The 24204-nt window shown below is 36.7% G+C and overlaps 1 long non-coding RNA gene across 1 annotated transcript in view; it reads left to right on the plus strand.

The window, feature by feature from the left end:
- LOC142831159 (uncharacterized) overlaps positions 1 to 22606 on the plus strand; it is a 63572-nt gene extending 40966 nt beyond the window's left edge. The window contains exon 3 of the long non-coding RNA XR_012906831.2: positions 21358 to 22606. This is a non-coding gene — a long non-coding RNA (uncharacterized LOC142831159). The remainder of the gene's footprint in view (positions 1 to 21357) is intronic.
- Positions 22607 to 24204: the final 1598 nt, after the last annotated feature.

A 24204-nucleotide genomic window follows, 5' to 3' on the forward strand; every position in this document is an offset into this window, starting at 1 on the left:
TTACACTGAATTAGTCTCTGAAACTTTCAACAGAAAGGATTATGGTACAAAACTTGGAAAGTCTATGTAATAACAAAAAGTAATAAAATGTCCCAAGTGAATGAATGCTAGCTCATGTGCACGTTAGATCTTACATTAGAAGAATTTTACATCATAGTATATAATATTTTATATCAGATAAATAGTTTACTGACTGAAACTGAACTATTTGATTGAACAATTAGTTTCACATCTTACCTGCTGGAAGTAAACAAAAAGGGTTTTTTCCTCATCAAATGACAGTTTTATAAACAACTTGGAAAAGGATTTAACACTCCAGAGAGAGATAGCATCCAAAGTGATGGTGTTTTCATTCATTATTTGAATTCAGAAAATGGAGGCTTCTAAATAAGCAATTTAGATGAAGCAATTGTCAGGACAATACAAAGGTAGACTGTTTTATTGCATTCTGAGTATGAGCTTACTGCATCTTCAACCTGTGTTGTGTGTAATCATTAGGTTGAATTAGGTAGGTTGTGTGTGTAGAAACAGCTTTTCAGTAGAGCTGCTAGAGAAAGCTCTTCGTGTGCTGTTTAGACTTCAGCTACTATTCATCTCAAAATTCCTTGGAATCTATAGCTAGTTTAAAAAAACTTTCATTGTAATAGCTGTGGATTACATTATAATTATATATTTATATATACTACACTTGAATATTTGTTATGTTTCAGTATTATCAAAGCAATAAATTTTTACCTTGTCAAAATGATTTGACATTATTAGAATGAATCATTTTGATTCCTCCAAATTTCCAAATATTTTGGAAACTTGGAAATGTCAGGTGGCTTGAATTTCCCTTTTTTGACCAGCTGTATTGGAATCTTCTCAGTTTAAAAGAAAAGAAAAAAAAAAGATGTACATTCAGTATAGAAATGCAACCAGGTGCTGGATCTTTTTAAGTACTCAACTTTCTATCTTTGTTTGTAAGGGACTTGCTCAATGCAACACACAGACGCAGTGTCAGGATTAGGTATATTTATCAGAAGTTCTTACCACAGGATAACACCTTCACAGAGTGTACATTTTCAGAAGCGGCGAGGAGTCCTGTGGGAGGTTGCCGCTTTTGCAGATTCAGACTAACACGGCTACCTCTCTGATAATTTTCAGAAGGCCAATAACTTTTTTGTGGGTACTACCTATGCCAGCAATTGAAGTATGTTGATATTTTTGTATCTGCTATGTAATGTCAAATGAAAATCTGAATACTTAACGCCTCTGATTATTCTGTTGGCATATTTAGAAGATAGATGCACAAGTATTTTTGTCTGGGGCTACAAGCAAAAATATTTCCCTTATAACATCCCTTATAACATCCAGCTGTCAGCAATACTAAGCTGACCATAAGAAATGCTTTGATGATATTTGGCATGAAAAACAGTATATAAATGTAAGGATTTATTTTTGTAACCTACCAGTCCACAAATACAGGATGCATAATGCATTTGGGTGGGATTTTCAACAATGCTCATCTTTGGCCTAATTCTGCTCCCATTCAATCCAACAGAACTGAAATGTTGACTTCAGTGGAGCAGAGTTAAGCCAATCTGTTCTCTGATGGAAACCCCACCCTGACTCCAGTTTCAGAAATCTAATGATGTTAAATCAGTGTTTGAATAAATGAAATTTAATATTTGGGGGAGCTTTAAAGACTATAGAAAATAAAATGAAAAGAGGGTGGTATGTATTTACATTCCTGGTATTGATAGCTCACTTCCAAGTGAACTGAGTTCATATGTAAAAATTATGGGGGAAGGCTAACTTCAGAGGAAGAAATAATTACGTCTGTCTACAGTTGTAAGCATGATCAGAGACTGACTTCATACTAGTTTTGTCTTCAGTAGAAATTTAAAATCAGTTAAATGAAATATTGCATTCAAGCTACGGTAATTTACAGAAATGTTTTTAAAATGTTTCCTTCATCCTCAGCTTACAATGAAAGTTCATTTGATGCCTCAGTTAATTTCATAAATGGGTCTGTGGCATACATAATGATGCAATCCTGTTTGCTATGTCTATGTCCTCCTTAGAATAATAATGAAAATTGAATGGAAAAATAGGTTAGGGTTGTGTGCCAAACAATGCAACCATCTTCTTTGGAAATGTTTTAGTGAATTAATAGTATTTCAACTAGATGTATATCTATTTTAATTAAAATATTAGATAGTTCTGTTATTATGACTAGAGCTACTACTTAGAAATGAAACTGATCTATTCTCAAAATGTTATGATTAGTATCACAGAATCAAAAGATAAGGATAGTAATTCTGTACCGATTTATAACATACCATTAATCTTTATATTTCCTATTAATGATAATTTCCTCATATATGCTTTATTATTTTAACTATAAGAATTTTAAGTGATGGGTTGACTTTTATTGTCCAGTCATTCATCCACATCTTCAATTTGGTACCAAGTACTAGGAGTAAAACCATGTCAATGCACCATCTTGTAGGCTCTTCTTGTAGATAAGTTGCCATTGGAAGCATAACAAATGAGTTTACAAGCACTGGAGGAAGATCGCTTACACGCCAACCACAAAGTATGCATCCTAAAAGTGAAACTCTTCCTAGTTGAAGTTAATGGAAGACTTTTTTCAATGGACAAGGATTTTACTTTAAAACTCTATTCTGTGGATCACTCCAGTGATCACTCCAGTCTTCAGTGGCTCAGTGTCAACACATCTCATTTTCTGAATGACCAAATATGGCTCTGCTTCAACACTGGGGACTAGGGGCCATATCTTGTGTTTGGTGGTTTGCGGCAAACGCAGATTATCAGAATTAGTGAAGAAACACACAAGACTGTCGCAGAGAAATAACTGTTATATTAAAAACGAATAGTTCTGTGGCACCTTAGAGACTAACAAAAATATATATGTAGTATCACGAGTGGGGCAAAACCAACTTCTTCAGATGAAATGATGTTGAGTTCACTCAAGGAATAGCTGACCTTGAAAATTATGGGATGGCATCAACCAATTCAGAGCTCTGTTCTCTGCAGGAAAATAATTATACGAATTTGCTTCTGACTGCAGATGCTTCCTTCACTATTTATACGATAGTCTATTTAAACTCCTTTGATGGTAATGGTGAAGAGCACGGGAAAATTGGCAGGTTATTCTGTGAAAAAATTGAAAAGCAATCAGTATTGTAAAGTAACAGGTGGGGTTTTTTGGTTTTGGTTTTTGTCTATAAGAGAATTGAGAAGGTGAGGGAGAAGCCAATCTGATTTGCTAGACTGGATTGGTGGGGGGAGGAGGGGAAAGAGAGAGAGAGAGCTCAGCATTGGGATGAGGGGAAGGGTTATGGCAATTTAATGAAACTGAATGAGAGAAATACTAGAGATGCACATTCATATTGAAAGGGTATTGATGACAATGGAAATATGCTTTTAGTATACCACTGAAGATACTGATATTCAATAACTATCACAATAGTGTCAGCTGAAACAGAATTTAGTCCATTTTGATGAGAATTAAAGCAGAGTTCTATTAGCTGATCTGTTTTATTACCTTGGAAAGCATACCAGTAGTCTGGGTTGTAACCACTCTCCAGGTGTCTCAGTGGTAAATCTCCTCCTGTTATGCAATCTAGTGGCATCAGAACAAAAACATGATCCAAGATTGTGAACATAACATGGGTTATGTTACTCTCTGAATCAGATGTGATTCTCGTTTCACAAAAGGAAAGAAGAAATTAGGATTTTTATTTTTCAATTTATGGCAGTCTTACAGGCTTGTCCATCATTGTGCAGATGTTCTTAAATGAGATCCTTTATGATAGGCTAGTTCTATGGTATATACAGTACGGCAATACTAAGTACTCATCAGAACCTGAAGACACTGTGGAAATTTATTTTTCAGTGAAAACTGCAGCATGGAAATCCAAAAGGTGATGATTGCACGACAATAATGCGGTATTTTTAATCAAACTTCAGTTTTGTAGGTATATTATGGATGTGTTAAGTCTGTCTGTGTAGAATTGTTGGGAAAGTGGCCTGTTAAGCTAACACTATAGAGGAAATGCAACATCGAACATCACTGCATGAAGAAAGGGAAATCTGGTGAACGTACCTATGTCAAGATGAAGAAGCAGCATTGAACATGGGTTTACAAAGGGTACAAAGCTAATGAGGTGAGATGAGGCAAGAAAAAGGGCTTGCATTATTTGTAGCAAAACCAAAAAAGAACATAGTGAAGACATGCAAAGGTCATTTCTTCTTCCGAGTTATTCTCACTGAGACTTTCTGTGAGTTGCAGAAGAATATTACGAAGAATATTATTGGAAAACAGTGTTCCCTCTAAACTGGGGCAGCACAGCTTCACAGGTGATAAATCAGCTTCTTCCAATCAGTCAGCTCCATGCCCTGAGCCTCTGACTGGGCAGGACCAATTAATTATCTGTGAAGCTGTGCTGCCACACAATTTAGTGGGAACATTGTTGGAAGGACAGCATTTTGGAAAGTAAGAAGACATAGGAGCTGTTGTATTAATGGTATTACAGTGGAACTAATCGAGAGGCATGTTGAAGTTGGAATAACTCCTTGCATAATCTTGCTTTCTTCTCTAATTTAAACTCACCTAAAATCCCATGCATTTATTTAAACACGTACTATAATAATGTGTAATTTACATAATCTACCCATCCCTTCTCAATTTCATTTACCTGAAGATAAATTTATTTTGGTTCCCTTGAAACAAAAGAAATTTGTGGTGTAGATGTTTCTAAGGCGACTTACAACCATGGCTGTGGGTGTGCAGGTTTTGTTCCATGGACAAACAAGGTAGATTATCATTAGCCTTGATGCTAGGTAACTATCTTTCTCAACGAGGTTGAGTATGGCTTGAGAGGATCTTTCTAAATTGGCCAGTGATTCTTTTTATGATGAAATAGACATATCTGCAATGATGCAGAAATAAATTAATTTTCATAGGAGAACAAGGTAGTGTGAAAGACAGAACTGAGAATCCAACTATGATGTCACTAGTTGGCCCAAAAGTTGCAAGAAAAGGATAGAACTCATTGCAATAGCAGATCTGAAACATGTAACCAGATCTGGGAGCTGTTGTTTGCCACTCCTACCAAATGGACAGCTCTTTTTGAAGGACAGCACCATGAGAATTTTTGGAAATTTCAGAATTAAAGTAAACCCAATGTTGCCTGCAATAAAGTGCTGGAGGATGCTTTGTTTCTATGTGTAACAAAATTGATTTATGTCAAACTTACTTGCCAATGCAAGTAAAGAGGGAAAGCCCAGAGCAGCTAGGATATGTCTACAGTGCAGTGTCAGCCAATGGTTTAAACTCAGGCTTAAGCTTATTCTATCAAATCAGGCTAACGCAGGCCTTGGATCCAAGAATCCACAATCTCAAGGACTGTTTTTTTTTTTTTTTTTGTCTCTGGACAGTCAGATTTGAGAGCAGGAAAGTTTTCTTACACTGCTCCACTGCTGCCATGTTTCAGGAAGGCACTTGGAAGTCTGGGATATGGTTGGTTGGACTTGTTTGAACAACCTACTAATAAAGCAAACCACAAAAGTGTCTTTTTCATCAAATGTGGAATTGCTGGAAACCATGAGCTGTATTACAAAGTTTAAAGGATTGAATGGCAAGGGAAAAACATTAGAAAAACAATTTCATGAAAAAATTAAAAAACTGTTTAAACTTTTTCATTCAAATTAATTATTTTTATTGAAGATGTTAAAAATAGTTAACAAAAGGGATATTGGAATTTTTATTTATTCAATTCCTGTCTAATTTTTATATATTTTTATATAACATTTTTTAAACAAAAATTTAATTGTCACCAAAAATTCTGCAGTGTTTTTTAAACATCCAATAAAAAAATCATTTTAAAAAAGAGGCCACTTTATGGGATTGAGAGTATCTGAAAAACTCACAATCAGCCTCCAGTCTTAAAAAAATTAAGGGAAAGAAGACCATTGTGTGTCTCAGCAGTGCATAATCCCTTTCCTTGTTTATACCAAGCATATGAAAATGGTTACCAAAAACAAGCAAAACTGGAAGTTATTGTGCAATGTCAGCAGACCCTAAGCACTAACCATCCCTCTCATTGCTGAATATAAGAAGGTAACAGTATTTGTTTATAATCTTTTAATCATGCAGAAAAATCTATCACCAAGAGCATGTCTACACTAGGGAGTTATTTAGAAATAAAATATTTTGAAAAAATAACTCTTGAAATAACCATTTTGAAATAAAGCTATACCTCTTCACAATCAGGAGTTATTTCGAAGTAACAAGCTCTTTATTTCGAAATAACGAATTTGGTAGTGTGGACACTCGAGCTTGGTAGTGTGGATGTTTGCCTTGTTATTTTTAAATAAGGGGAGTTATTTTGAAATAATTCCCTTGTGTAGACATGCCCAAAGGGTCCTTTCAGCTGTACCCATGGCCTTATAAATCCCGCACCCTACATGTAGGTATTAGAGAGGGACTAATATTAAACATAAGCCAGCAGCTGGGATTGCTAAAGCCCAAGGCTGAAAGACAACCTGGACCAATGGAGAAAATATATGGATTGATCTTCAGAGCTCCCTGTTTAGCTTTGATGTCTAGATAAAATTACCCCATGGTACAACATTCCCCGCTTAGTACAGTATATGGTGCTTGTGCTCAAAATGTGGCAACTGTCAGTGATTTGGGGGCATGGGTGGTCATGCCAGGTAATCAGCGCAGGATTTGAGCCTAATGGTTACAACAGGAGTCTGCAGAGAAGGATTGGAGTCCAGTGTCAAAATTGGGGTCAGAGGCTGGATGTCAAAGCCAAGGATAAGAGCTGAAGTCAGAGATCATCAATCTGAGCAGAGGGCAGAACCAGATTGCCTGGGATGTGGCAAAGCTGGGGCAATGCAGGAGTAAGGCTGGGAACAAGCAGGTGAAGAGCTACTGCAACCATGGGCAAATGCTTTGAGCAGCTGCAGGACTTGCTTCCACATTGCTGCCAGCAGTGGCTTTAGAAAGCTAGCTAACATTTCTTCTGTATTTGTGTGACATTTCCTACTTAGGGATTAATGTGGATGTGTGGGCAATGCTAAAGAAATGGACAATGTTAAACTTTAATCACTTTATTTTCAGCCAGCTGATGAGGTTACCTTGAGATATATAGCTCTGGAGCAGGAGTAAAAAATATGCTGGTAAAAGTTCAGGAAAGCCAGCAAGAAAAATAATATGCAAATCTATTCTCTCCTGTCTTCCCCAGTAAATAAGTGAACATCAATAACTAATCAAAAGCAAAGGAATAGATGGTTCAACCAACTCACATAAAGTTACTAAGAAGATATATAGGTCTGGTTCAAATAGGCTTCCACTGTATCTTTTGATGATATGAGTAGTTTAATAGCTAATAGAAGCTAATGAAAATGTGTATCCCTCCCTTCTTATTAAAATGCAGAAATTTACTGTTCCAATGGGTTTTCTATAATTATTATGAATCAACAGCATTTCTCAAAATAATTCTTTAAATAGGGAAGAATTTCACATTTATTTTGTGGAGAATTTCATGGTTAGACTTTACTAATTGAGTGGGTTGGTCACACTTTTTTTTCCTCACATGACGTCTTTTTAGAAAAATGAAAAGCAAAGTGTTCACCAGTAGTTTGTTTCAACTTCCTGGAATACTCTTTCACATACAGTAGTTTTCCTGGATTGCACCTGTTCTGCGGTCATTATCTAATCTTTCTTATAAATGCACACTCTCAAGTAAACCCTTTGATGTTTATACCAGCTAGTGTTTTATGGCATAAGATGTATATATGAAGTACTTCTTTTAGTGTTAAGCCTGTTATGCACCTGGGGAAAAGATAGTCATTAAGGCCCACGTGACAAATCTCTTAAATAAAATTGAAGTAGATTAAAGTACTGAACCACTCCCTCTCAAAAGCCTTGAATATCATTACAAAATCTGCTAGTTTGGGTTTTGAATGCAAGTCCTTTACCGCAATTCTGTAATTGCATGCTGGCAAACATCAGGGTTTTTTCACAAAGGTAGCAGATAGAGCTGTGGAAAACCACTGTTTTCCTAGAGCTCCATTAAAATATTGTTGCGTCTAAACCTGTACTATAGTATTGTTTTTTTTAACTATTTGCCCTACCATTATTCCTCAGCAAATATTTAGTTTTCATGGCAGCAGAAAGAATTGTTAGTCAAAAAATCTCATCTTTGCTTGAAAATCACCTTTCCAGATCAGTCTAATTAAAAAAGTCTGTAGGGGAATATGGGTATTTAGATGAATGTTCACATGCACAAACACATGCCTTCATTCAGTTAGAAAAAGGCCGCCTAGATAGTATGCACAACATTTTTAAGAGAACAAATTAATAACTTATTGGACCTGAATCAGCTATCTCATTCCAAAAGTCAGGAATGACTCACTGAAAGACAGTAGAGTTATACCATTGCAAAATGAGAGCAGAATTGGGTCCTTTGTATATCAGAATCCGTCTTAATATTCCACCATAGTCTTTTTGATAAACTTTAGCATTGTGAAGTGGCTTTAAGGCAATAAAATTATCTCTGCCATGGTCAGAAATAGAGGTTTGCTGAAGAGCAGAAATTAGGGCACTATTTTAAAGATACCAGTTAGAGATTTAGAGTTGCAGTTAATGTGGAACTGAAAAATGTGGTACCAGAGGGAAATGTTAACAAATTATGACAAGTTGTGGTAGATTTTCTATTGCAACAATCATAGGAATCCATTGGAGAAAGAGAAATAATTTAAATGTCAGAACATTAATTGTATACTTATTCATTGTATAGCATAATACGTACACTGTATTTTTACAAAAGTGAGTGACAGTTAATGTCAATAAAAAAAAGCCTAAAACACCATCTCAGTTAATAAAATATGTAGCCCCTACAGCCTGTGTGTTAAAAATCCCAGGAAACGTCAATATAGATATGGAGTATTTATAAGCAAAAGAGTCTTATTTTTCAATAAATTATTTTTGTCACACAAACTCCAGAGAAATTAGGTTGAGACTTTCAAAGTTGTGCAATGATCTTAGCCATGCCTTAATCCTACATTAAGGATGAAACTTAATCGAGTAGATCCTGATTCAGCAAAACACTTGGCAGGCTTTGCTGTAGGCATGTGCTTAACTGCTTTGCTAAACTGGGCTACACGGAATCTGGTGACTTCTCCAAAGTATTTTCCTTTATGTTGTTTGAGCCTTTTGGTATTCAGGCACATTTAACTATTTTAAGTCTTTAGCTTTATCATAATATGCAATATATTTTGGTCTATAAATACTATTTAATATTTACATTGAAGTAGCCAGAGGTGCCAGCCAGAATTGGGGACTCATTATGTCAGGCGCTGTGAAAAAACACATAGATATGGGAGCTGGTTGTTTGAGAAGAACACAAATAAGACTTCCAATAAAACAATAACATTTGACAACACTGGTAACCAAAGAAATACTTCAGTTGTCACGCCTAGTAAATTCTTTGGTGGTAAATTAATTTGGTTACACTAACACACTGATCATTGATAATAGTTTTGGGATAACCTATCCACAGGAAGCAATGCATTCTTCTTACTCTGAGACACAAGTAATAAGTCTTTGTTAACTTAACTAATCATGCATACCTGAAGAATGCTACTACTCTACAAAATGAATTCCATGAATTTGAAGTATTGTCCATTTTTCTTTGCACTGTTAGTATTTCAAAAACTCATTTGAACATAAAATACATTCTGCATATGATTATGCAATATATAACCCTGCCACCTGCATTGGAAACAGCTGCAGGGACCTTATAGAAACAGTAGATGACACCATTGTTCAATACATTTGCACATGAGAGAGCATTTGTATGGAAGTAAATAAAGTGTGTGTGTGGTTTTCTGTAAATTAGCTTTGTCAGCCTCATTTGAGTGGTTTACTTGTATCTCTCTCTAGTCTTGATTGTCATCTCCGTTACAGTGTTATGATACTTATAAAATATACTTTTATATTTTGCTATTGACATTATTCAAAGACTTACATAATTAAAAATACCTATCTGACCACATTTTCAAAAACAACCTCTATACATATGAATAGACATGCCATAGTTTCTGTGTATGCAAGTTTTAGACTCCAGTATACCAGTACTAAGTCTTATTGAATTCTTTTTTTGACACAGAATTCTGTGGGACTGCTCACATCTTTAAGCATGAATTTACCCAATTGTGAGTATTTTGCTGTATGAGGATGAGCGGCACGATCTCTAAGATGCCTAGCTTCCCAATTTGAATGCATAAAGCTGTTTTTGGCACAGAGATACTTTTTTTTTTAACCTACAAAACATTTTGCATTGCAAATTGCACTGATATTTTGAGAGGCTAGGTTGTTGTTCGTAAATTTTCTCTTTACAAATAGCTGAGTCAAAAATGTATACAAATCTCACATGTGAAGTTAACTAAAATAAATCCTTTTTGGACCTACTTCACTGTATTCGGTCAGGACACAAGGTAAAATAAAGCCAAGGCATCAATGACCTAGATGCAGAGGTGGTAGATGAATTTAAAGTCAAAGGGCAGGTTATAATATGTCGGAATGTGTGTCATAAAATTTTTCATAGCTAAATGAATCTTCAGCAGTCAAATTATTTAGCAAATTTTAGCAACTCAAATCACAATGGAAAAAAAGACTAATTTCCATTCTTAATTCTAAGGTCTCAATCAAATCTTTTCAAAGTGACATTTAGGTAGTTTTCCTCTTATTAAACAAACAACTAAGACTCTAAGGATTAAATGGATGAAATAACAATGGTTTACCACAACATAATGCCCCTCCATACTTTTCTAAGTTGGTTTAAGTGATTCACTATTAAATGCCAAAGTGGGTGCCACTCCCACTAATAGAAGGCCTTTCATTGACTGGGCACATAGTTTAGTTGATTCTTCATCATTTGTATGAGAACAACTGCTGCATGCAGGCCTACTGATGGTGAGGCAAAGGGGCAGTTGCCCTGAGGCCTGGCAATTCAAAGGGACCTAGGGTTTCTGGCCGTCAGTACTGCAGCAGTCAGAACCCTGGGCCCTTTAAATCCAGCCACAGCACTGCCAGAGTTCTCTGTGTGACTCTAAGGGCTGAAGGGGTGCTGCACTCGGGGCAGCACAGGGAGATGGCTGCCTGAGGCTCTGCCCCTTCCACCCAAGGCTCCACCCCTCCCGGGAGCCCAGAGATGGGCTCCCCCACCTTGCCCAGGGGCCCATGTAGGCTGTTGGCACCCCTGGCTGCATATGTGAGGCTGGATTTTCAAAAGTGCTCCCATTGGAGACAACAGTAAAATGACATCAGTGGGAGCAGAGTGAGGCCTTGGCCGAGAGTTCTTTAAAATCCCACATCCACTGTTGTGTTGGACAAGACGCCCAACCCGAGAATTTCATAAAGAAACTTTGCAAAAGTGGCATAAGTTACTCTGAGATCAAATAGCTTCTCCGAAACATTGAAATACAGGGATAGAGAAAGAAATTACACCTAATATACAATTAGATTTTATTTAGTCCTAGATTTGTTGAAGGAGAAACTTATGTAGATAAAAACCCAGGCATTGTGCAAAAAAGATCTGAACTGTTTAGTCAATGATGAATCCACTTGAAACCGAAGTGAGCTGTGTGCAGTATGCACCGAAAGACTGCAACCTGATCTGAACAGGATTTGGACTAGGAATGTAATAAATTGTTAGTGCTGGACTTTTGTATTCGTTTAAGCTAATATAGAGTGTCTCATTTCTAAGAAGTAAATCACAATGGCATCGGTACTTTATTTTCCATCTTGTATATAAGTAAACTGCAGGATCAACTGGGAGGTTGAATCAATCTGCTATTTATTACCTTGAAATGTGACACCCTATTTTAAGTGCCTTATTCCCTTATGATTTAGGCTGAGTACTGCATTATGTCCAAACAATATAGAAAGCAGCTCTACTGTTAGTGAATTTTTCACTTTAGTCTTGATGGATTTACATTACAAACTTTCAGTGCATCGATATGTTATTACACACAATGGAATTTGAAACAGACAGATATAAAGAAAGCAGGAACGGTAATTTAGAAAATATTTGTTTCACTTGATGTTGAATATGTCAGTATATCTACAGTGTCCTTTTCTAGGTTCATATTTAAATACATGTGAATAAACAGGCTAATGATGAGGTTTTTTTGTCTGAATCCGTTTAACATTTTAATTGAAAACATCGGTTAAAATAGTAACAGCTTGATGAATGTTGGGCATTCCAATCATCCTGCCCATTCATCTATTGCATTTTTAATACAACTTCTTTCTCTAACTTACATCTTTCAGATGTGATGCTTTAACACAGTGTTAAGAACTCTTACTAGCAGAGGCTTAAACATTCAAGGTATGTTATGAATCAACACTTTACCTGCAGTGCAACATATCATCCCAGGGCAACACACTATAAAACGGTGTTATCTGTAGCGTTAACTTTTGTCATTGGCCTTCATCACATTTAAACTGAGTTTTAATGTTTCAAAATATTTAGCATTCTTATATTAACAGGCTTCTGAGAATGAAGTGACCAAAAGTTGCAAAAAATCTCAAAGATCTATAGTTTAGCGAAATGACAGGAAGGCCCATAGAAATAGTGTTGGGAAGACTGATCAGCCGAAGATTGAAACCACTATAAATAGCTATTTAACTTTGAACTTAAAAAAAATCTTACAGGGATTTAGGTTTCCTGGCAACATATATCTTCCTTGCTGGGGATAAAGTTCATGGCCCCCTATGACTTATTTTACACCTTTATTCTGATTTTCCACAGACAAATTCTAGTTTATTTCTATTTATTTATTGGCCTAGCTGACAAAGCCAAATGAATGAGTTGTATCTTTTGGAACACTTCTTCAAGGTATTTTTCCTGGTCAGGCCAAAGGAAAAAAATTGAAAGATTTTCTTTTAATATGGAATGTTGGACTCCAGTTCCCAAAGTTAATTTTTAGGCCCTGATTCAGGAAAAGATGTAACCTTTGTGCTTATCTTTCAGCATATGAGTACTCCCGGTGAAGCACCTTACTGAACTTGGTTCTTAAAACCTAAACAATCTGAAATAAATGGGATTTTGCTGTTGACGACAGTGGGAGCAAGACCAGTCATTGAGTCCTTCCAAAGTAAGCTTAATCTTTAAGCAGAACAAAGTATTATGCTACAAGCATAAGGAAGTTTTATTCAGATTGACATAAAATGTACATAAATCTGGTCTTGACGTACTGTGCTGAAAAAGTCCTTAAAATGTATTGTCAGAACGCCTACATAGCTATGAATCTTTTTTAAACACTAAAACTTATTTAAAACAGCTGTTATGTTGGGAGTGTATATGAAAATATATTGGCATCAGAGTAAAATAAATTAAGGTTATATTTGATTTTTGTACTGGCAGCTTAAAAAAGAGACTGAAAGAACAAATGTGATTTATTTTTTTTAAGTTCCAAGGAATATCTTTATTTGTGTGCTAGTTCTTATAGCTCTTACCCTGTAACTTTCAGATAAATGAAATTCAGAAGACAATTCTACATTTAAAATAATAAATCTGAAGAAGAGATGAATAATACTTGCAATCCCAAATGTAGATATTTAGCAATTTAGAAATAAAAAAGACATGCAAAGACAAATCTGCTCTCCATTTAATATTGCAACTGACTACAATTAATTAAAATACTAATGCAGAGGTACAACAGCCAAAGAAATTGTGTTGAATTTTGATGCTTAAAAAATCATAAAAATACCTTGGATATGTATCTGGAGCTTGGATGTTATAGTGTGCTTTGACAAACACACAAAATCCCCACCCCCTGCATCTCCATCCCCTGATTTTATTACAGGCACACTGTATGTTCCACTATAAAGAGGGGGAAAGCATATGGCCTCCTGTTTGAACTTCTGTAATTAATCCTTCCAAATACTATTTCCTTGGAAAGTTATTTTTAATTTTATTACAGTCTGTTCTTGTATTCTCCCACACAATCACTTGGGCAACATTTGTATCGATGAAAACGACATAAAGCAGCTCTTAACTAAGAGGAGACTGCTGTTTTACACAACATGTAAATGATTAAGTGATAGATTTTTATTACTGTTTGTGTGCAGGGTGCACTACAACATTTCAGCGTAAAAAACAGAAAACCGTCTGTGCAGTCCTACAGGACATACTTAGGGTTGTGTTTGCTGTTAAAATTTGCATGATTCATTCTTTAGAAAGCTTTTTTTAATGCTCATTATTCCTTGAGAGAAATATTGATGATATTGTGGGTATGATGTGGGTCCTTGGATTCATGCAAGCGAAAGTTTGTCAACTAGAGGCTAGACCTGCAGATGTGCTCAATGGAGAAGCTTTATTAAGAGAGAGTTAGTATTTGGTGAACTATAAATAAATGATAAAATACATAGGTTCCATCCCAGTCAGCTCTGGAACAGAAAACTGTCAGCACTCCTAATATACTCCCTCCTCTGCTAAAATCCACCCTTATCCGTTAAGTGTGGCTCTTCACTTTTTGGCAAGGTATTGGATAGTTTATTAGCACGGAAGTATCTATGCAACTGACAAGTTAGTCTGTCAGGCTTTGTCTATACTGACAATTAGGCAACCCAACTTTTGTTGTTTACAGGTGCTTAACATATATCTCCACCCTCCACGAAAAACAAAAGTGGCCAGTACCAGTATATACACCGTATTGTTTGCAGGAGTACACAGCTGTTGGCAGAGTGAACCCTGCTCATAGAGGGTGAAAGCATGTTGTTGGCAAATGTGCCAACAAACAGCATTTAGACTGCCTGACTTTTAGTGACAGAGCGCTGTTGCTAAAAGCTATTCAGTGCCGATAAAGCCTTAGTGTGGTAGTGGCAAAGAGAAGGCGTATACTAAATGCTAAATATAAACAGATATTTTCCAGATAGATCTGAGTGCTTTGGAATTTACTAAAAGTGTTCTTTCTCTTTACTGAATAGCCAGACTCCTGTCCTGAGCACTATCAAAATTTACTATACTGAAAAGCTAAAGTGGAACACAATGGAAAAAAAGTACAATAGACTTCCGATAATCCGGAACCTATGAGATTTAGGTGGTGCTGGATTATCAAATATGCCAGACTATCAGGAGGTACTATAAACTGGTAATATATATACTGTATACATTATATACTGTATATAAAGTGTTCTTAATCCTTTTTATTGTACATTCTGTATTCAGTATACTGTAATGTTTTAGGTTTTTAAGCCTTTTTTACCCTTTTTGCTCAGTTCAGCTGCTGCCACTGTTACCTTGTGACTCATTTTTTGCCAAAACTTACTCACTAGGCTCTTGCCATTTTGATGCTGGACTATCAAGAGTGCCGGACTATTGGATGCCGGACTATTGGAGTTTCACTCAAATGGCAGGTTGAGAAAATTGGAGAGAGTTTTATCCCATTAGGCCCTTAGGGTATACTAAAGTTCTAGCACCTTATGCCCGAGGATATCTTACCATAAAATCTGACCTTCAAAGGCTTCCAAAGTTCCTGAACTAGTGTATTAGATTGTCTCATCCAATCTCCATCCAGGCACATGTCTCACAAGGCTAAATTCAGAAGACTTTTACTGTAGTTGTCAGGTGTACTTGGTACTTGCTCATTCATATGAAGAATGCAGTTTTAAGTATTCTTTCAGTTAGGACTGTTCACAACCTGGAGTAATTTTGCAAAACAATAGTGGAAATTGACATCTGGGTCTCATCTAATTAATGGCTTATGGGTAGAAAGAATACCTTTAAGACTTTGTGATACCTATTTCCATGTCCACGCATCCTAGGAAAATCATCTTCTTGTCCAAGTATTAGGTCATTACTTTCAAACCGACCTTTTATTGCTTCTGCACTTCCCCTGCCTGGGTGATAATGCTAGATTGCCTATCTTGGTAGATAACTTGAGCCAAATGTCCTTAGTTCATGTTGATTCACTTGGGCTATGTCTAGACTGCAAGCCTCTTTCGAAAGAGGCTCTTTCGAAAGAGAGCGTCTAGACTGCACGCGGAACTTTTGAAAGAGCAAGCCGCTTTTTCGAAAGAAAGCACCCAGTGAGTCTGGATGCTCTCTTTCGAAGAAGCCCTATTTACATTCAAGAATGCCTTCTTTCGAAAGTAGCACTTTCGAAAGAAGGCGTTCTTCCTCGTGCAATGAGATTAACCGCCGTCGAAAGAAAAGCCGCGTTCTTTCGATTTAATTTCGAAAGAACGCGGCCTCAGTCTAGATGCAGGTGAAGTTTTTTCAGAAAAAGGCTACTTTTCCCGAAAAAACCCCTGAGTCTGGACACAGCCTTGGAGTTGTGAGTGCATAGTACCTTCTGAAGATCAGACTTCCATATTTAGTGTATGACGATGGGAATAATTTTTCTAAAAAATGTTGCAGTTTTAGCCTACAAAGGCTAAAAACAGTTGTTGAAACTGAGCATAATGCTTTATGGTAAAAGGATGGAGATGTTCAGACATTTACTGTATATCTGGCAGCTTCCCCAGCACTTCCTACTGAGTTTCTGATATGAAATGTTCCTCTATGAAGACCAAAGATATTATCAGTGTTATGGGAGGCTGATAGCTGTATGGATGGTTGTGTAACATTTGTTGGATATTCACTCTCTTCATAATTTTTGCTAATGTGCATTTTTTCTCATTATCCATGGAGTTCTGATAATGGCCAATTCAGAAGTTTTAACTAGCATTTATGGTGTCTTTTCTGCCTGGGTCTTCCACATGTATCTGTTTGAGCATTTGGTAACCCATTTTTTTCTCTCTGTTGAGGATAAAGGGAGTGAGAGTCCATTTCTCAAAAGTTCCTAACTCCCATTGAACATGTACAGTGCTCATTTGAAAATGGGACATAGGTTCCTAAGTAATTTGTTAAAAGATTTTACTTTATATTATTGATGAGTCCCCACATAATTATCAGTGAGCCAATATTTGTGTTTCTGTTGCAGACAGGGAGGTTATCCCTGATAGGAGGTTCTCAACTTTTTAGTACAGGTTGAACCTCTCTTGTCTGACACTCTCTTATCTGGCAACATCCATGGTATGGCTTGACTTAAGTTATCTGGATATCCACTTATCATGGGTGTGGCCAAACTTCCCATGGTCCTTTAAAGTTTGTTTACAGCCAGCAGTCCTGGCTCTCCATGTTCTGTGCTGTTATTTAGCTCTAATTTATCCCTAAATGACTTTGAAGAGCCCCGTAAAAAGTGGAAGAGTTGGTAATGCTGCTAGACAATATTGACCTCCCATGGTTCAGCTAATTTTCTGGTTCGGCACTGGTCATGTCCCAGGCTGCTGGATGAGAGAGATTCAACCTGTAGTAGAGCATTACATCCTGGACTTAAATGATGAGAGTTGTGTGTGGAATATGAGAGCTCTAGAAGATATATTGTATCTAAGGGAACGTCTAGACTACCACGTTTTGTCGACGGAAGTTTTGTCGACAGATACTGTCGACAAAACTTCCGTCGACAAAGAGCGTCCAGACACATTGAGTTCTGTCGACAAAGCAAGCTGCTTTGTCGACAGAACTCCATAGTCTGGACGCAGTGTTACAGGCAATAACACCTTCTGTCGACAGAGTTCTGTCGACAGAAGGTATTATGCCTCGTAAAATGAGGTATACCAGCGTCGACAAAACTGCTGAGTTCTGTCGACGTTATGTTGACAGAACTCAGCGGTAGTGTAGACGCTGGTATAGTTTTGTCGACAAAAGTCCACTTTTGTCGACAAAACTAGGTAGTCTAGACACACCCTAAGTCTTCTCCTCAACCATGTGGACATTTGTTTATTTGAAGGTCTTTTTTTTTTTTTTTTTTTTTTTGCTGTGACCATATTATCTGTGCCATGTGCTATATGTACACAATGAAAACAGGGCATTTTTTATCATTAGCTTGGTGAAAGCAACCATTGACAAAGATATAAATCCGTGTTAATCAGCAACTTTGTTGATACTTGCTTTGGAGGATCTGTACAATGTGAAATTTTTTGGAGGATGACATGAACTTTACAAGACTAGAGTGATGAGCAATACTGACTAAAGATGGCCCACAAAGGCTGCCTACTCCTCCGTAACATCAACTACTGGATGTCATTAGAACATAATATCATACAAATGAAAGATTGGAAAGGATAGCTAAATATTACTTACACTATCCCCCAACACTGAGGCAGAACCAAGTAAACCTAGACTATTCCTGGCAAGTGTTTGTACAAACTGTTATTTAAAAAAATCTCCAATTAGTAATCTGTTGTGGTACCTAACTCTCTTTATTGTTAGAAAGTTTTCCTGATATCTACCCTAAAATTCTCTTTCTGCAGGTTAAGCCAATATTTTTTTTTGTTCTTCAGTGGACATGGAGGACAATCAATCCCCATCCCTTTTATAAAAGCCCTTACAGGTCCGTCCCCCCCCTCAGTCTTTTGTCAAAACAAAAAATCTTTAATCTTCATAAGGTTTTCTAAACCTTGTGTAATATTTTTTTGTTGTTCTCCCTCCTTTTTCCAGTTTATTCACATCTTTCTTAAAGTTTGGTATCTAAAACATGGATGTTAGTAAGGCACCTTTTATGGTCTAGTCTTGTGCACAGAATCAGAGCCCAAAAATTTTGTACAGGAAGGCAATATGAATGGTTTTCTACCTCTCATAGAAGTAATGCTTTAGGGTTACCTTTTTTTTTAATGATGGATAAAATAGTATTAACATACAATTTACCTTCAGAAAAGCATTCATTAGCAGTAGTCTTCCCATCGTGTCCTATGGTATGTGAGTGATTCCTCCATAAGGATTTCAGAAGAATGTAGCCATTTCTTAACAAAATAAAGCACGTAATACAGAAAAAGAGAGAGAATTTCAGGCAGACAAAAATCACAGAAATTATCCAGCATCTGCTACAAGATATTGTTTTGGTCTAGTTTTCAAGATTCTGTCCTGAAAATTGTCATTCAAGTTTAACAAGTTGTTCCTGTTTTATTAAACTTTGTTAGGGTGACCTCTTTGTAGTTTGCCATGGCAGGTGGCATATCTCCTGCAGGTTTTACCGTCTCTTTTTTTTAGGGGAAGTTCCAGGCAGACGGATTTCTACCTCTTCTTTCAGAAGATAACATTTTTATATCTTCAAAAGCGTCTTTCGTCCTTGGTGTGGCTCATTAATACACAAGTAATTTTCATTCAGCAAATAATAATTTTCACCGTTAGCAGCATATCCTTCTTCTATGCTATGCTGTGCTATGACCCTTTGTAGAGGGGGAAATTCAGTCTTGTAGTTTCAAGTCTTCATGAGCTAAATATGGCCTTCATGCTAGGATTTAACAAGGAAATTTTATCTAAGAGCAGGAAGATAGCTCTCCTTAACAGAATATTTTTTTCTGTGCTCTCTCACACTCACAAAGTATCATCTTCCTACATCATCTGCCTACAGACTAGATGATGAACCTGCTCTAGTTACAAGCAGTGGGTGGCTTTACCTTTAGCAGGTGAGTCATTACAACATAACATTCCTTTTTAATGCTTCTCATACAAAATCTTTTTGATGTTTTCACATGATGTATAGAACGTGCAAAATTTATGAAAGAAGCCATTAAGTGGGTGGCTCCTGTGAATCAGGATGATATTTAAAAGTATGCTCATTTACTTCAGTGCTAATATAATTATTCTGAGCACTCCCTTCCCCCCTAGCCCTTAATATATAGATAGAAAATGTTCTTTTATTCTCCAGTAGTAGAACCCTGTCCTTTGTTCCTAATATAGACCTCTTTTTTGCCATTGTAAACTGGCACTAGTGAAGTGACATGAATTGAACTGACTTGTGCAGTGGGAGACTTTCAGGTAATGTAGCTGGTTGGCATTTACTTCCCTTTCAGTGTAGATTCTCTCATATGCTTAGCCTAAAGAGGCACTCTCAAATATGATACCTTTAGTAGCAAAAAGCATTTCAATGGCAAGAGTAGTGTTCTCTTCCAGCAGAGAAAAACCAGACTCAGTTATACTGAATGCAAAGGTGTTATTTTTTTATTGAAGCAGTATGTCAGAGACAGAACTCTCATTCTTTCTGCCTTTCTGACTCCCAGAGCAGTTAATGCAGTCTTGTTCCCTAAGTCCTGATTTGGACAAACAGGCATGAAATGCACTGCTGATGCTTAGAGAGAGTAATTCGCAGTTGGCACTAGGAAAACTAGTGCTTAATTTCATTAATAGAAATTAATCACAAATGGAAAGCATATTGTTGTTTGGAAAGCATATTTTTCTTAGTTTCACCTTAAAATGTACAGTTTGCAGGGCTCAGCCCAATGCAATAGAAGCTAAAGAAAATGTGTATTATAAAGTAATAGATATGAATTAAAAGACTTGCTTGCTCACAAATGAATCATTTGGCAGTTATTAAATCATCTTTGAAACTCCCACCCTGCAGAAAGGGGTCTTTCAGAATACTTTATCTGCATGCCAAACAGCTGTCACTCTATTAGCCATTGAAAGCTGGAAGACTAGTAGCCGATTTACTATTTTAGATTTGCTCTTTACAGGGAGTTACTTTTCAAGCTAGATGGTATATGAAGGAATTTTGTCTTGGTTCTTTAATACCTTATTTCTGTAGCACGATAAGGCCATACACATACGGATAATTGAATACTAGGAAACCTTTTAGTATAGTTGCAGTCACATTGCCAAGGGTCATTCTGGAGCTGAGGTGCCATTTACTCTGGCTGTAAACAAAGGCCAAATCTTCTTGCTCTTTGCAAAGCCTGAGAAAATTAGCTTTGTACACGGGAGTTTTGAAGGGATTGGGAGGATGACCATGAAGCAATTATGCAGCAGCAACCTGGTCACTCTGCCCCATCCTCATTATCTAGTTTTGTCTGTTGCAGTCTCATTTATAAACTTATCACACCCCTGCATATTAACACACACTGGGCCTCGGATGTTCTGTGTTCTAAAGCCTGAAGTAAGTATAAGACTGCTCCACCTAAAGTCCTAAACAAACATGCATATATGAGCTACACCAGGTCCTCAGATTCCTGAACCTGAGTTGAGGGTGGCAATATATGTCCCACATAAGTACATAATGATGGAAAGAATATAGCCTGTTTTGGTTAAAAAAATATTTATTGCTTGCATGAAAGGCAGATGAATCGACAGTGCCATGTCTAAGTTAGGCTATGATTAGTATTCCTTTATTGATATGATTACATATGCAAATGTAGAGTATTTCAGAACTGAGCATTTAGTTAAGGTTGGTTTATAAGCATGATAGGTTTTTAATCTTAATGTCTCTCTTTTCTTTTTTTTCTTGCAGAATGCCAAACTGTTTCTTGACATGTAAAACACAGAATCGGTCCACATATCCCTGTGACCTGAACTTTAATGCCATTTATACACTTTTAATATAAAGACAGCTTCATAACTCTGTCAGCTTTTGGACAAAAGGGTTTTATCTCCCCGTGTTCTGTGGCTGAAAGTCTTTTTGCTCTAGGAGTGAAGACATGTCAATAGTAAAATGACATACACATATACTGGCATGTATCTATTTTTTTCATTGCTTAGATGGGCCCTGATGCTGTATGGATTTGTATGGCTGTATCCTGGGCATATGCAAAACCCTCATTGAAATAACAATGGCTCTGAGTGGGGAAAGGGTTCTGCCTGAAGTGTTCTGATTAGGGCCACAGTTTTCATTGTATAGGAAATGGGAACACTGAACAAAGAAATGCTTAATTTTATCTAAATAGTTTGCAATACAGCATTCATTATGGGGGGCTATTGAAAGTATGGTTGGATCCCTAAAGGAATAGCCCCCCTTTTGTTTGTGCCATTTCTTAGAGTATGCCAATCTAAAATGAAACTCATTTTGAACAGCAGTGAACTGCATTTTAAATTACACCGTCTTTGAAACTATTAATTGTATTTACCTGATGAAATTCTTTACTACAAAGAAAGCCATGGCCATGCTGCCTTCTTGTTCTCGCATACAATAATTTTACTATCCTGAGTACTAGGTTAGTAGCTTTACTTGTCTGAGTGGTTTTTTGGCCTTGCCATGCCTTAGACATTTTTTGTAATTTCTTTTCTTTTCTAAAGGTCATCTGGTTCTATAATAATAAACATTGTAAATATATAGTATGCTGCACCCTTTCAACTGTTTACATATATTATAGCTGTAAATAAAAAAACAGATAATAAATAGCTCAAATAATTTAACAATCTGAGATGTACTATGAGATGCCCCTTTTTAAATCACAGTCTTCTTCAATTCTGAATTGTACTTAGGGTAGGTAAGATCTACACTCTGTTACATCTACAATCTCTACCTCTGATAAGATACAAAACTAATTACACTCAGAGGTCCTGGGAATGTCATTTAAACTGGTCATTTGTTTTTAGCATAAGCTCTGTGGAAACTGAAGCAGAAGGACTCTTACATAAGATGCAAAATGCTAAACATGGTGTTTAGTTATACATGAGAATCATTTAGAGAAAATCTCAGGTGACAAGGGAAGATGCTTCAGAGCATTAATCCCAATATAGTAACATGCCATATACTGACAAATATATCCAAGCTTAAGTAATTAAATCTCTTTTGAAGACATGCTATGATAAGGAGTAAGTGTCCTGAGCAGATTAAATTTTTTTCTCATACCACAATTGAGCAGTGATTATTTGAAAGCTTGTTTCTCTTTCTCCTTCTCTCTCTCTCCTCTTATTATAAGACCCCATGGGACTTCCTTCAACATTTATAGTACAGTGGCCACAAAAAGCAGATATTGTATTCCGTAGTCTGTTAAATGCAAATTTAGGCTCTTCCATTATTTGTATGCCACATTAATGCACTTATTTAATCTTGTTATCTTATTTTCCTCTGAGTACATCCGGTTCCTACAGTCTAAATATACCTTGATTTAAAACAAAATCTTCAGTTAAAAAAAATAATTGAAGCTGTCAAACTCACAATGCTTCTGTTTCACAGGTGGGAGGGTTTTTCTCAGTGCATGGTTATGAGAATTATATGAAATTTATATTTTTCACTCTTATGTTAGTTCAATACTTGTAGATTTGCTCTTGTGTAAGGGCAAGACTACACTACAAACTTGCATTGGCACAGCTGTACTGCTGTAGTGCTTCTTTGAAGACACTCTCCTGCCATCTTAGTGCTACCTGCATGGATGGTTAAAGACGGTGTAATGATATTGCTCAGGGAATGGGAATTTTTCATACCCATGTGAGATGTAGTTTATCAAAGTAAGTGTGCAGTGTGAACACACTGGCCTGCGACAGAGAATAATCACTTCAGGGGTAGTGTATTTCTTGTCCCAGGATGTATGATACAGGTTAGGTGACTGATCGTGCTTGGGCATCTTGCAGCTCCTATTGATTATTTGTGTTTAAGCACCAACAATGCTAATTGAAGCTAGCCAAACGAACACCTAAAGCACAAGAGTTGGAGAAGAGATGTTAACTATGCTAACTGACTTAATCATGGTGCATAGTGGCTATTCTTCCCTTGTCAACAGTATAGTTTATTATTATAATTATTAATTAAAGAGCATATTTAGGACCAAATTTATGCAATATTTATATACACACACAATTATGCACCAACATTTCATGAACATTTAGCACTGCTTTGTGTCTCCTATTTAGAGTTGGGCAAGTCCCGAAATATGCCAGTTGATTACTATTGATGAAAGTCTAGGTTGTATCAAGTCCTGACTGGGTGTGGAGAGGGTGTGCTTCCCCTTAAGCACACCTTGGTCATTTGGTTAGTTGTGCTAATGTTTCCTCTCCATTACCACAGAAACAAATGGGGAGAAAACAGGCAGAGCCAGAGCTGGACACATATGGGAAGATCACGCTTCATTTCTGAAAGGAATGTCACAAATTATTCTGCCAACTTTCTAGTCCCACCGGTGGGAACTGTGCTTCTGTTAGGTGCAAAAAGGGAAATGTTTCATTGTGTTTACCCTTGATTCATATGCCCAGGTACCAAACCTCTGTGCAAAAGGATGATCTAGTTCAGAAGCGTCTGGTTCTTGCCCCAACCTGGACATATGTGGAAAAACCTAAGTTACTATGATGTACAAACCAATATATGACATTATTTATTCTGCCTTATTTTGTATAGGATAGGGCATGTCCCTATGCTGGC

Source organism: Pelodiscus sinensis, chromosome 12 (assembly GCF_052426305.1).
Source record: "Pelodiscus sinensis isolate ZL-2025 chromosome 12, ASM5242630v1, whole genome shotgun sequence".
NCBI lineage: Eukaryota > Metazoa > Chordata > Testudines > Trionychidae > Pelodiscus > Pelodiscus sinensis.